General features: G+C 34.2%; 1 pseudogene; it reads left to right on the forward strand.

Moving 5' to 3' along the window:
- The first annotated feature begins 338 nt into the window (after positions 1 to 338).
- LOC129475349 (uncharacterized) lies at positions 339 to 13,598 on the forward strand (annotated as a pseudogene).
- Positions 13,599 to 14,431: the final 833 nt, after the last annotated feature.

Raw genomic sequence — 14,431 nt, forward strand, 5'->3', positions numbered from 1 at the left:
TTCATCTTTCATGTTGGTGACCTTTGGATGGGGTTTTTGTATAGATATCCTTTTTGTTAATTAAAAAAACAGAAAGGATGCTATTCCTTTCTGTTTGTTAGTTTTCCTTCTAACAGTCAGGCCCCTCTAATGCAGGTATGCTAGAGTTTGCTAGAGGTCCACTTGAGTCCCTCTTTGCCTGAGTATCACCAGCAGAGGCTGCGGAACAGCAAAGATTGCTGCTTCTTCCTTCCTCTGGAACCTTCATCCCAGAAGGGCACCTGCCAGATGCCTGCTGGAGCTCTCCCGTATGAGATGTCTGTTGATCTCTCCTGGGAGGTATCTCCCAGTCAGGAGGCATGCAGGTCAGGGACCCACTTGAGGAGGCAGTCTGTCCCTTAGCAGAGATCAAGCACCGTGCTGGGAGATCTGCTGCTCTCTGCAGAGATGGTAGGCAGGAACATTTAAGTCTGCTGAAGCTGCACCCACAGCCGCCCCTCATCCCAGGTGTTCTGTCCCAGGAAGATGGGAGCTTTATTTATAAGCCTCTGATTGGGGCTGCTGCCTTTCTTTCTGAGATGTCCTGCTCAGAGAGGAGGAAACTAGAGAGGCAGTCTGGCTACAGCAGCTTTGCCAAACTGTGGTGGCCTCTGCCCAGTTCAAACCTCCCAGCGGCTTTGTTTACACTGTGAGGGAAAAACCACCTACTCAAGCCTTAGCAATGGCAGAAGCCCCTCCCACCACCAAGCTTGAGTGTCCCAAGTCAACTTCAGATTGCTCTGCTGGCAGCGAGAATTTTAAGCCAGTGGATCTTAACTTGTTGGGCTCTATGGGGGTTGGATCTGCTGAGCTAGACCACTTGGCTCCCTGGCTTCAGCCCCCTTTCCAGGGGTGTAAACCGTTCTGTCTTGCTGGCATTCCAGGTGCCACTGGGGTATGAAGAAAAAACTCCTGCAGCTAGCTCAGTGTCTGCCCAAATGGCCACCTAGTTTTGTGCTTGAAACGCAAGGCCTCTTGTGGTATAGGCACCCGAGGGGATCTCCTGGTCTGTGGGTTTCAAAGACCATGGGAAAAGTATAGTGTCTGGGCTGGAATGCACCATTCTTTACGGCATGGTCCCTCACTGCTTCCCTTGGCTAGGGGAGGGAGTTCCTCGACCCCTTGCACTTCCCAGGTGAGGTGATGCCCCACCCTTCTTCAGCTCACCCTCTGTCCACTGCACCCACTGTATAACCAGTCCCAATGAGATGAGCCAAGTACCTCAGATGGAAGTGCAGAAATCACCTGCCTTCTGAGTTGATCTCACTGGGAACTGCAGACCAGAGCTGTTCCTATTTCCCATCTTGCCAGCCCCCAGACTAGAATTGAAAATTTTATTACAGGAATTTCAAAATACAGTTGGAAGCTTTAACAGTAGATCAGACCAAGCAGAAAAAAGAATTTCATATATTCAAGTCAGATTTCTCAAATTAAACCATTCAGGCAATTAAAAAAAAATCAGCAATGAATGAAAATTTTGAGAAATTTTAAATTATGTAAAGTGACAAAACCTAGACTTCTTGGCATTTCTAAAAGAATTTTTTTTTTTAAATGAGAAACTTTGAAAACATATTTGGGGGAATAATTCAGGAGAATTTATCTAATCTTGCTAGAAAAGTTGACATTCAGATACAATAAATTCAGAAAACACCTGCAAAATACCATAGAAGATGATGGTTCCCAAGGCATATAGTTATCAGACTATCCAAAGTCAACACTAAAGAAAAAATATTGAAGGCAGCTTGAGAAAAGAGTCAAATCACCTATAAAAGAAATCCCATCAGCCTAACAGCAGGCTTCTCAGCAGAAACTGTATAAAACAGAAGAGATAGGGGGTGCCTATTTTTAGCCTTCATAAAAAAAATGCCAGCCAATAATTTAATGCCCTGTGAAATGAAGCTTTATAAAGGAATAAGAAATAAAGTATTTCCCAGATAAGCAAACACTAATGGAATAAATCAACACCAGACTGCTCTTGCAAGAAATGCTCAAAGGAATTCTAATGATGGAAATGAAAGAATGATACATGCTACCATTAAAGCACACACGAATACAAAGCTCACAGATTCTATAAAGCAATTACATAATTGAGACTACAAAGAAACTAGCTAACAACATTATGATAGGAACAATACTTTACATATTAATGTTAACTTTGAACATAAATAGCCTAAATACTCCATTTAAAATATCCAAAAAAATTACAAGACTCAATCTTCTGTTTCCTTCAAGAAACCCATCTCATGTAAAATGACACCAACAGACTCAAACTAAAAAGTGGAGAAAGATCAATCATGCAAATGGAAAACACAAAAGAGCATGGATAGCTATTCTTGTAACACATAAAACAGATTTTAAACCAAAAGCTATTTAAAAAGGCACAAGCTTCACATAAAGAAACAGGATTCAATTCAACAAGAAAATTTAACCATTCTAAATATATATGCACCCAACATCAGAGAACCCAGGTTTATAAAACAAATACTACTAGAACTAAGAAAAGAGACAGACAGTCACAGACTAATAGTAGGTGACTTCAACACACCACTGACTGCACAAGACAGATCATCCAGGTAGAAAAGTAATGAAGAAACACTGGACTTAAACTGGATTTTTGACAAAAGGGACCTAATAGACATCAACAGAATACTCCATCCAAAACCACAGAATATACATTTTTATCATCTGTGCATGGAACATTCTGTAAAATTGACCACATGCTTGGTCATAGAGCAAGCCTTAATAAATTGGAAAAATTGAAATCATATTAAGCATGTTCACTGACAATAGTGGAATAAAATTTGAAATTGATACTAAGAGGAATTCTCAAAATCACATAAATACATGGAAAACAAACAACTTGCTCCCAAATAACTTTCTGGCGAACAAAAATATTAAGGCAGAAATTAAAACATTTTAGAAACAGATGAACATAAAGACACACTATACCAAACGTCTGGGATAGAGCAAAAGTAGTTTTAAGAGGAAAGATTACCGCACTAAATCCCTACATCAAAAATTTAGAAAGATCTAAAATTAACAACCTAACGTTGCACCTCAAGGAACTAGAAAATCAGGAACAAGCCAAGTATAAAGCTAGCTGAAGAAGAGAAATAAAGATCAGAGGAGAACTAAAAGAAATTGAGACAAAAAACATTACAAAGGATCCATGAAACAAAAGGTGGTTCTCTGAAAGTATAAAAAAGTGATAGACCTCTAGTTGGATTATCCAATTAAAAAGAGAGATTTAAATAAGCACAATAAGAAATGACAAAGGTGACATTACAATTCATACCACAAAAATACAAAGGATCCTCAGAGATTATAATGAACATCTCTATGCACACAAACTAGAAAACAGAGAAAATGGATACATTCCTGAGAATACACAACCTCTCCACATTGAACAAAAAGAAACTCAAATCCCGAACAGACCGATAATTAGCTATGAAATTGAGTCAATATCTAAAAAAACAAAAAACTACCAATTCCAAACAGCCCTGGATCAGATGGATTCACAGCTGAATCCTACACAACATATAAAGAAGAGTTGGCACCAATCACGCCGAAAGTATAACAAAAAGTTAAGAACAAAGGATTCTTCTCTAGTTGGCACCAATCATGCCGAAAGTATAACAAAAAGTTAAGAACAAAGGATTCTTCTCTAACTCAATCTATGAAAACAGTATAATTCTGACTCCAAAGTCAGGTAAGGATTCTAAAAAGTAGAAAGCTACAGGCCAATATACTTGATGAACATAGATACAAAAATCTTCAGTGAAATACTAGCAAATCAAATATAGCAGCATATAAAAAAAAAGAGGATAATTCATCACAATTAAATGACCTTTATCCCTGGAATCCAAATAAATAAATACAATTTACCACATAAACAGAACTAAAAAAATATGATCATCTCATTGGATGCAGAAAAAACATTTAATAAAATCCAACATACCTTCATGATAAAAACCCTCAACAAACTTGGCATTGAAGGAACATACCTCAAAATAATAAAAGCCATGCAGGACACATCCGTGGCTAACATCATACTAACTGGGAAAAGACTAAAAATATTTCTCGTAAGAAGTGGAACAAAACAAGGATGTCCACTGTCACCACTCCTACTCAACATAGTACTGGAAGTCACAGCCAGAGAAACCAGGCAAGAGAAAGAAATAAAAGTCATTCAAACTGGAAAAGAGGAAGTCAGAATATCTCTGCCTATGATGGCATGATTCTATATCTAGAAAGCCCAAAGACTACTCCAAACACTACCTCCCTGATAAACAAATTCAGTAAAGTTTCAGGATACAAAATCAACATACAAAATCAGTAGCCCTTCTATACACCAATAATGTTCAAGCTGAGAACCACATAAAAAACTCAATCCCATTTACAATGATCACACAAAAATAAAATTCCTAGGAATACATTTAACCAAATTGGTGAAATACCTCTACAAGGAGAACTATAAAACATTAATGAAGAAAATAGTAGATGACAGACACACACCTCTGTAAATCTTTCCATACTCATGAATTGGAAAGATAAATATTGTTAAAATGACCATACCTCCCAGCACAATATAGAGATTCAAAGCAATTTTTACTAAACTACTGTGATGGTTAATATTGAGTGTCAACTTGATTGGATTGAAGGATGCAAAGTATTGAGATTGGGTGTGTCTGTAAGGGTTTTGCCAAAAAAGATTAACATTTGAGTCAGTGGGCTGGGGAAGGCAGATCCACCCTTAATCTGGGTAGGTACCATCTAATCAGCTATCAGCAAATTTAAGCAGGCAGAAAAATGTAAAAAGGCTAGACTGGCCTAGCCTCCCAGCCTATATCTTTCTCCTGTGCTGGATGCTTCCTGCCCTCAAACATTGGACTCCAAGTTCTTCAGCTTTGGGACTCAGACTGGCTTCCTTGCTCCTCAGCTTGCAGATGGCCTATTGTGGAACCTTGTGATCATGTGAGTTAATAATATTCAATAAACTACCATATATATATATATATATACATATATATATATATATATATGCTATTAGTTCTGTTCCTCTAGAGAACCCCAACTAATATAATTACCAATGTCATTTTTCACAGAATTAGGGAAAATAACTCTAAAATTAATACATAACCCCCAAAAAAGCTCAAATAGCCAAAGCAATCCAAAACAAAAAGAACAAAACTGGAGGCATCACTTCATATGACTTTAAATTCTTCAAGGCTATAGCAACCAAAACATTACAGTACTGGTGCAAAAATAGACACACAGATAAATGAAAAAGAAAAGCAAACCCAGAAATGTAGCCTCACACATACAACTAACTGATCTTTGACAAGGTTAAAAAAAAAACAACAATGGGGGAAATGACACCTTATTCAATAAATGATGCTAGAAAAACTCACCAGCCATGTGCAGGAGATTGAAACTGGACCCTTGCTTCTCACGAAAACTAACTCAAGTTGGATAAAGACTTAAATGTAAGATCTGAAACTGTAAAAAATCATAGAAGAAAACCTAGAAAAACCTTTTCGGGATATTGGCCTAGGCAAAGAATTTATGACTAATACATGAAATGCAATTGTATCAAAAACAAAAATAGACAAATGGTACTTAATTAAACTAAAGAGCTTCTGCACAGCAAAACAAAAATCAATAGATTAAACAGACAAGCTACAGAATACAAAAACAATATTTGCAAACTATGCATCCAGAAAAAGAACAATATTCAAAATCTATAAGGAACTTAAATAAATCAACTTGTAAAAAACAAATAACCACATTAAAAAGTGGGCAAAGAACATGAGAAGACACTTCAAAGAAAACACACCTTCAAAGAATAAACACATGTGGCCAAAAAACATGAAAAAAATTTCACCATCACTAATCATCAAAGAAATGCAAATCAAAATCACAATGAGATACCATCTGACACCAGTTAAATGGCTATTATTAAGAACGTCAAAAAATAACAGATGTTGGTGAGGTTGTGGGAAATGGGTATGCTTACACCCTGTTGGTGGGAATGTAAATTAGTACAACCCCTACAGAGAACAGTATGGAGATTTCTGAAAGAACTAAAAGTGGAACTACCATTTGACCCAGAAATTCCACTACTGTGTATCTACCCGAAGAAAAATAAATCTTTCTACCAAAAGACAATAGCACCCATATGTTTACCACAGCACTATTCACAATAGTGATTGAATCAACAAAGGTGTACAATCAACTTAAATTTCCATCAATGGTAGATTGGATAAAAATAATATCGTATAAATGCATCACAAAATACTACACATTTACAAAAAAAATGAAATTATGCTTTTTTCAGCAACATGGATGCAGCTCTAGGCTATTATTCTAAGTGAAGTAATGCAAAAACAAAATAAAATATGGCATGTTTGCGTTTATAAGTGGGAGCTAAACAATGGGTACCCATGGACCTAAAAATGGAAACAATAGACACCGGGGACTAAAAGACAGGAGAAGCAGGGAGGATGACAGGGTTTGAAAAACTACCTATTAGGTACTATGTTTACTATTTGGGTAATGTGCTCACTAGGAACCCAAACCCCATCATTATACAATATATGCATGTATCAAACCTGTGCATGTACCCCACAGACCTATAATTCAACAAAAAAAACCTCTTAAGAAGATACTAGTAGTTTGCTATTTCTTTCAAAGTGCTAGATATATCTCAATATACATATCTCAAAACAAAACCAGCATCATTTTTATTAGAAAGCTCTAGCTATGAGTAAAGCAACAATGCGTTTTGTTACCACCCATATGCTTTTCTGAATTTCCTGGATAACATCATTAGATAAATACAAGAAATAAGGGATAAATACAAGAAATAAGGAATAAATACTTAGAAAAACATGAATGATATTTTTAGATTATATGATTGCATTCTTGAAAGCAATCTTTGCACAGCAATTGACATCAATAGTGTAATTCAGTATGATAGCTGGGTACAAAATTCATATACAAAGTGCAATAGATTTTCAATATATAGAAAGTAATTAATTGGAAATTATAAGGAAAGAAAATATATCATTTACATCAGCAACAGATATGAAACACTGAGATATTTGATGAGTTTGGTGCATGGCATTTAAAACTCTCTTGAAATAACTAAGAGCTAAATTAATACACAAATATTCTTTGTTTTGGGTCTTAAATAATCCAGAGAAGATATCCCTGTTCCTTATATTAATATCAAAATTAAATATTATTCAAATAAAAATAATAATATATTAACTATCCTGACAAATTTACATTGAAATGTATCTATAAATTACCCAGATGACCACTAATAAAAAATAATAATTAGTCATATTGGCCCTTCTTCCAGATTTTAAAATAAGATATGGCAATTAAGAATTTGATAGTCTTCCTTGTGTCTGGGTGCGGTGGTTCACACCTGCAATCCCAGCACTTTGGGAGGCTGAGGTGGGTGGATTGCTTATGTCTGGGCTACATTGTGAAACTCCATCTCTACAAGAAACACAAAAATTAGCTTGGTGCAGTGGCGTGAACCTGTAGTCCCAGCTACTCGGGAGGCTGAGGTGGGAGAATCACTTGAGCCCAGGAAGCGTGGGTGGCTGTGAGCTGAGATCATGCCTCTGCACTCCAGCCTGGGTGACAGAGTGAGACCCCAACTCAGAAAAAATAATAATAATAATTTGATACTCTTTTTGAATAGATTAACAAAGATAAGAACACAGGCATTTTAGAAATACTCTCGAATATATATTGGATTTTAATATAAATGAGATCCAATTGAATAAACTTTTAATATGATTTGCAGGATTTTAGTTATTCTTAGGAAGACCTGAGACTTCCGAAATTATAAAAATAATTTGTCCATGTTTATATCTTTGTCCAATCTGCAATTTATTTCATTATCACAAGTGCTATGTGGACTTGAAAACATGCAACTGTTAAAATAGTACCAAACAGGTACTATATTTTATCTATCAAAGCAGTAATGAGTTAAATTTTGATAAAGTTCACTGTTGAATAGATTGAAAAACTCATATTTTGATATTTGTAGTGGAAAAGTAAGTTGTTACTTATTTGAGGGGAAGGAGGATCTGACTATATCTATTAGAATTTAAAATACATTTTTTATTCTACATCTTGGAATTTATTTATGGATGTACTCATATACTGGTCCAGAGACCATTATACTATTTATTGTTATATGTGTGTGTACATGTGTGTATTTATATACAGCTGTATAACTACCTACTTTCTCCCTCTCTCTCAACATATTATCTGTGTGCACAGATTTGTACCTCTGTAAACCAATTCTTGAAGGATACAGACATGCAAAATTTTTAATAGTATCTTCATAGATTGGAATGATAGTAGTGAGGGGATATAAGATTTTTCATTCTATACATTCCTGTGCTTTTGCATTTTTACCTTGAGAATGTGCTTTTAATAATAAAAACTTTAGTTAAAAATAAACAGCTTATGTAGGTACCAATATCACATGGAATTAAAAAATGTTGATCAACTTGTTTAATTCATAATTTGTTTTACAATAATGCACATAGAAACATAACAAGCAGAATTATATAAAATTTGTGTAAAAACCAATTGCACTAGGAATATAATAGATTTCATTATCTACTATTATGTAAGTGTATCACAAATTATCTGCATATTCTAAAAATTTCCAGAGCCTGTCCCTCATACAAAGTAAATCTTATTCAGAAAAGTTCTTTAATTTTAGGTAACTAGAAATTAAATACATATTCCATGCCCCAATGCCTCAGACTTTGAATTTTCAAGATAAGAAGATGATGTACAACGAAACATTAAATTTATGTGTATATATACATATTATTGTAAATATACATATATGTATATATATCTAGAATATATATTTATAAATACATGTATACACATGTCTGTACACAACATAATTTATTTAAGCATTTTTTTCTGTCAAAAGCCTAGAAATACATCTGGCTTTGTTTTGGAAACTATAAATCATTTAGTCAGTACGATTTTAACTATTACAAAAGTTTATATAGCATTGGACTAAAAACATGTTATTGAAATAGCACACACAAGGTCACATTATTTGATATATAAATTGGCTCTTTCTTTAGGAAGATGAATACAGCTCACAGGTGTTCATTTGTTTACCAAACTTCTACGATTTGGAAAATCCTATTCAATAGTTCTACAGAGAGCTGTTGGAAATGTTGCATGCTTCAGTAATTTACAGTTTTTGAATTAAAGCCTAGTATATAATGTGCAAATTTGATTATATAAATCTGATCTTTCCTTGGCTTAATGATTTTGGAAGATTTTTGTCAGTACCAAGAAATACCTCAGAAATAGGCAAGGACTTTTTAGGGAACAATCATTTCCATTCACATGAATTCTATGAATCAAAATATTTACTTACTGAATTTTCATACCTGGAAAGACTGCAAATCTCTTAATGTTTTTCAAATTATTCCAATACATATTGGTTAGCATGCAACAGAAAAGCTATAGACAGAACACAGCTGTTATAAATATATATTGTGTCAGAATAGCATACTAATCACTAGCTCTAAAGAAATATACATTTTTAATATTTTCCTATATCTGTAACTACAACTTGGAAGATGAGTAGTTAAATTCAGAGTGTGTCCTTATGGTACCTGTGTGCATGTTTTACAGCCAAATTTTGAAAAGAGGAAATTTTTTTCATATAGATGCTCCATAAAAAATGCCAAAAAAGAAATAAAAGGTCATTTGGAATCCACTAAAATATCAATGCACATTTAAAAAGTGGTAGTGGTACTGGCATAAGGAAGAGAAAAATAAAATGAAAGCCATTGGAAGTAATTTGTAAGACACATAGGTATCATAAACCTGATTTTTATAAGTTCAAAATGTCAGAGATATACCTGTCACAATGAGTCCCCATTACATGAATAGTTTGTTTACCTTATCCTCTGAAGTCAGAATCAATAATCAGACTGGTTGAGAAAGCAAATGAATCTTTATGATGGGTAGACGGTTGCACAAATTTGCAAATGACATAACCAAAAAATAAGTAAAAGAAACACATTTTTATATAAAAGGAACACATGCACAAACCATTAATGTGTGTATATGCATTACAAAATGAGAATCAACAACTTTACAAAAATTAACAACTTGGTGCAATTACGAAATTATTCAATTGGATACTGCGGTAGAAGATAGTCATGGGGTAGGAGGACAGGGTCAATATTAACTTGATTGTTTATATGTATTTTTAAAGTAGTGCCAGAAAAAATTCAAGAAAAGAGAAGTTATATGATGAAGTAAAATGCTTTAGAAACAATGGGAAAACATTGGAGTTACTGGAAAAATATTGTGTTTACAGAAAATATAAACAACAGTAAATACCTTAAGGTAATTATGCCTAGATTTTATTAGACAAAGATTTTATATATTTTGAGAAACAGGAAAATAATATTTCAAATGAGTCACACAGTGAATATATTTTAAGGCACCTATGAACCTATATATTTCAAAATGCAAGAATATTGCCAATTCATGTAATGAAAAGTTAAGCAGATTAGGGTTTTGAGATAAAATGAGGGAGGACCAAATAAATTTGAAATTCAAATTCACAATAAGTAAGCTTCTAAATAGGATTTAAGTAATTTTTTCTACCAAAATTATTTATTGTTTATATAAAGTTCAAATTTGGCTGAGTATCCTGTACTTTTGTGTGCTAAGCCTGGCAAACTTGCAGCTGCAAGGAATCAGAAATCTCTTCATTTTCTTTCAACTGCACTGATAATTTTTTTGTTATGTATATCCTACTATTTACATCTTAATATTTACTTCTTAATATCAATTTTTGTATGTTTAAGTTCTAGAGTTTCTATTTGATTTTTTTGCTATAGATTTCATATTTCTATTGAAATTATCTATCTTTTAATCCATTTTATTGAAAATATTAAGTGTAGCTCTTTTAATGCCTGGGTCAGATGACCTTGATAACTTTGATATTCTGTGATATCTTTGTATATTATGTCTTTTTTTTTCTATTGGTTTTCAACCATGTAGCCTGTATTAGTCCATTCTCACACTTGTAAAGATACTACTGGAGACTGGGTAATTTATACAGAAAAGAGGTTTAACTGACTTACAGCTCCACATGTCTGCGGAGGCCTAGGAAACTTACAATCATGGTGGAAGGTGAAGGGGATGCAAACTTGGACCTTTTCACATGGCGGCAGGAGAGAGAGTGCCAGCAAGAGCAGGGAATATTGCCTTATAAAACCATCAGATTTCGTGAGAACTCACTCACTATTAGGAGAAAACATGGGGGAAAAGTGCCCCCTTAATCCAACCACTTCCCTCCAGGTCTCCCTGAACACCTGGGGATCACAATTTAAGATGAGATTTGGGTGGGGACACAAAGCATACCATATTATGGCCCTATTTCCTGGCAATGGTTTTTTGGTGCTGGATATGCTGTATCAAAAACCATAAAAGCTTTAGATGATCTCACTTTTCTCCACAAAGATTTATATTTTTTTCCTCACTGGCAAGTAGTGTAGGAATGGATGATTTCAATGCATAAAATCTTGATCTATATATGGTTTGACTTTATACATAGGATAAAGCCCTTCCTGGACCTCAAATGAAAAAAAAAAAAAAAGCCCTGAATCTAGATTCTCGTTTCCCCAGGATAACATATGTATTAAATTCTTTTCTATACATTCTGGCTCTGTAAAGATATTATAGCATCTCCTTTACTTATCTGCCTCTAACCCATGTCATGGGTACAATACCAACTCAAGAGAGAATTTCTTGCACAAAATCAGGGTCAGTTCTCTGAAACTTCCTTTTCTCTGAGATTTTGGCCCTGTGTCTCCAAACTACTTTGTGGCAGTAAATTCCAATTTTGTTGCTCCAGCCCAGGGAGGCTGCTGTAACATACAGGCTGCTGCACTCTGTTTAGCATTTATACATTGAATGGGGAGTTGACAAATGTACCAAGAGTAAAAATGACAACGCAGATCTTGCCTCAGTGTGTTAGCTTCTCATCTTCTGCTTGGCTAGATTATTCTCTGATACCTTCAGTCAACTTTTTAAAATGTATCAATTTTTGAGAAGGGTGGCAAGATCATTCAATTTGGAAATAGTCTTCAACAAATGGTTTGAGACATCAAAACAGCCACATGCAAAAGAGTGAAGTTGGAGTCTTACACCACAACATATCACAAATTGACTTTAAATGGATCAAATATGTAAGTATAAGTGCTAAGTCTATAAAACTCACAGAAGAAAACAAGAGTAAAATTTTTGTACTTGAATTTTGCAATGAATTATTAGATACAACACCAGAAGCATAAGTAGCACAAGAAAAAAATGAATAAGACTTTATCAAAATGAAAAACTTTTGTAATTCAAGTGACACTACCAAGAATGTGAAAACAGTACCCAAAGTATGGGATAAAATATTTGCAAATCATATTTTTTTAATGAACTTATAACTAAAATATATAAAGAACACTCACAATTTAACAACAAAAAACATGACCCAACTAAAAGATGGGCAACAGAGTTGAATAGAGATTTCTCCAAAAAGATATACAAATGGCCAATAAGCATGTGAAAAAATTGTTCAAAATCATTACTAATCATGGTATTGTGAGTCAAAACCATCATGATAAACCATCTCACGTGCACTAGGATGGCTTTAATCAAAAAGTCAGGTAACAACAAATGTTGAAGATGTGGAGAAATTTGAACATTCATACATTTCTGGTGAGAATGAAAAACAGCGCAGGCCTTTTGTAAAATAGGATGGCAGTTCCACAAATAAGTAAATAGAATAATACCATACTATCCAGCAATTATTTCACTCCTAGGTGTCTACCCAATAGAAATGAAAACATACATAAAGATACAAACTTATACATAAATGTTCATAGCAGCATTATTCATATTAGACAAAAAATAAAAATTCAAATGTTCTTTGATGAATTGATAAACCAAATGTAGTATATATCACTCAAATATTAAAAGGAATGATATACTTAATGGAACATGATACAACAAGGATTAATCTTAAAAATATTATGTAAAGTGAAAGAAGTCAGTCACAAGTTCATATATTATATGATTAATTTATATTAAATGCCAAGAATAGACAATTCAATAGATAAAGTAAATTAGTGGTTTCCTAGGGTTGGGATATGGGTGAATAGAAGCAATAGATAACATGTACAGAGCTGTTATTTCTTTGGGGTAATAAAAATATTCTAAGATTGACTATAGTAAAGGTTTTACACATCTGTAAATCACTAAAAAATCATTGATTTATACACTTTAAATGAGTGACTCTTTTGGTATATGAATTATATTCCGATATAATTCTTCTTAAAAGTATATCCAACTTTCATATTTGTTCTCGCAGAAAGGGTTATGCTGATGCCAGCTACACTCTCATAGTCCAAAACAGAAATCTGACTTTATTGTGTTTGAAAGGAGAGAACAATAAAGACCATAAAGTGACAGAATTCTTCCAAATGAGAACGTTAAGGAATTAGACATTTGAGAAGCCACTTTCTGTAAAAATGAGCTGTTTCCTTAACTATTTTCTGAATTTTTTATCGTAGATATGAAGATACTAAGTTGAAAGACTGTTTTTAAATGTAACAAACTATTTAGTAATAGTAACATTAGCTATAGCTGAACACAGTGGTTCTGATCACAGATTCAGATCAGCTAAAGGGATTATAATCTGTGGAAAAGAGCATTGAAAGGGAGGATGCTACCCAGTAGTGACCCAGAAATCTGTATTCTGTATAAGTCCTTGGCCAAGAACTAGACTTTTCATGCTCTGGGTGAGATGTTATGAGGCTTATGTCAGAATAACTTCTATATCATAAGAAGGGAAGAGAGATAACAAAGGTCAAACAGTCTTTAGGAATGTTGAAATGCCAGAACTTGTAGAGTTCGGGGACCATCTTATATTCTGATTAACTCCCAAGCATGTGACCCCAGAAATGCCACAATTGACGAGTTAGAAAAATGCCCTAGGTTAAGAGTTAACCTCGATTTACACTAACAAAGCCTGAAACCCAACACTGATAAAATATTCAGAAGAAATAAGGTTTGAAGACTGAATCCCTCTGATTAGAGGGGCCAAAGAAACACGGTGGGCTTAAAACATTCTGCAAAATAGCCTCAGAAGCGTGAGGAGAACATCAATGCAGAAAAATGGCCTGGTGTGTGGAATCAGAGCTTGAATACACTGATTAGTGCATCTATACAAAGGAGGTGGCATTGGTGGTGGTAGGAGACAGGATTTATATGGACCAAATACCAAAATAATTGAAAAAATATTAAAGATTTATATTGTATTATATTATATTATATC

The sequence above is a fragment of the Symphalangus syndactylus genome, chromosome X (genome assembly GCF_028878055.3).
Source record: "Symphalangus syndactylus isolate Jambi chromosome X, NHGRI_mSymSyn1-v2.1_pri, whole genome shotgun sequence".
Classification (NCBI taxonomy): domain Eukaryota; kingdom Metazoa; phylum Chordata; class Mammalia; order Primates; family Hylobatidae; genus Symphalangus; species Symphalangus syndactylus.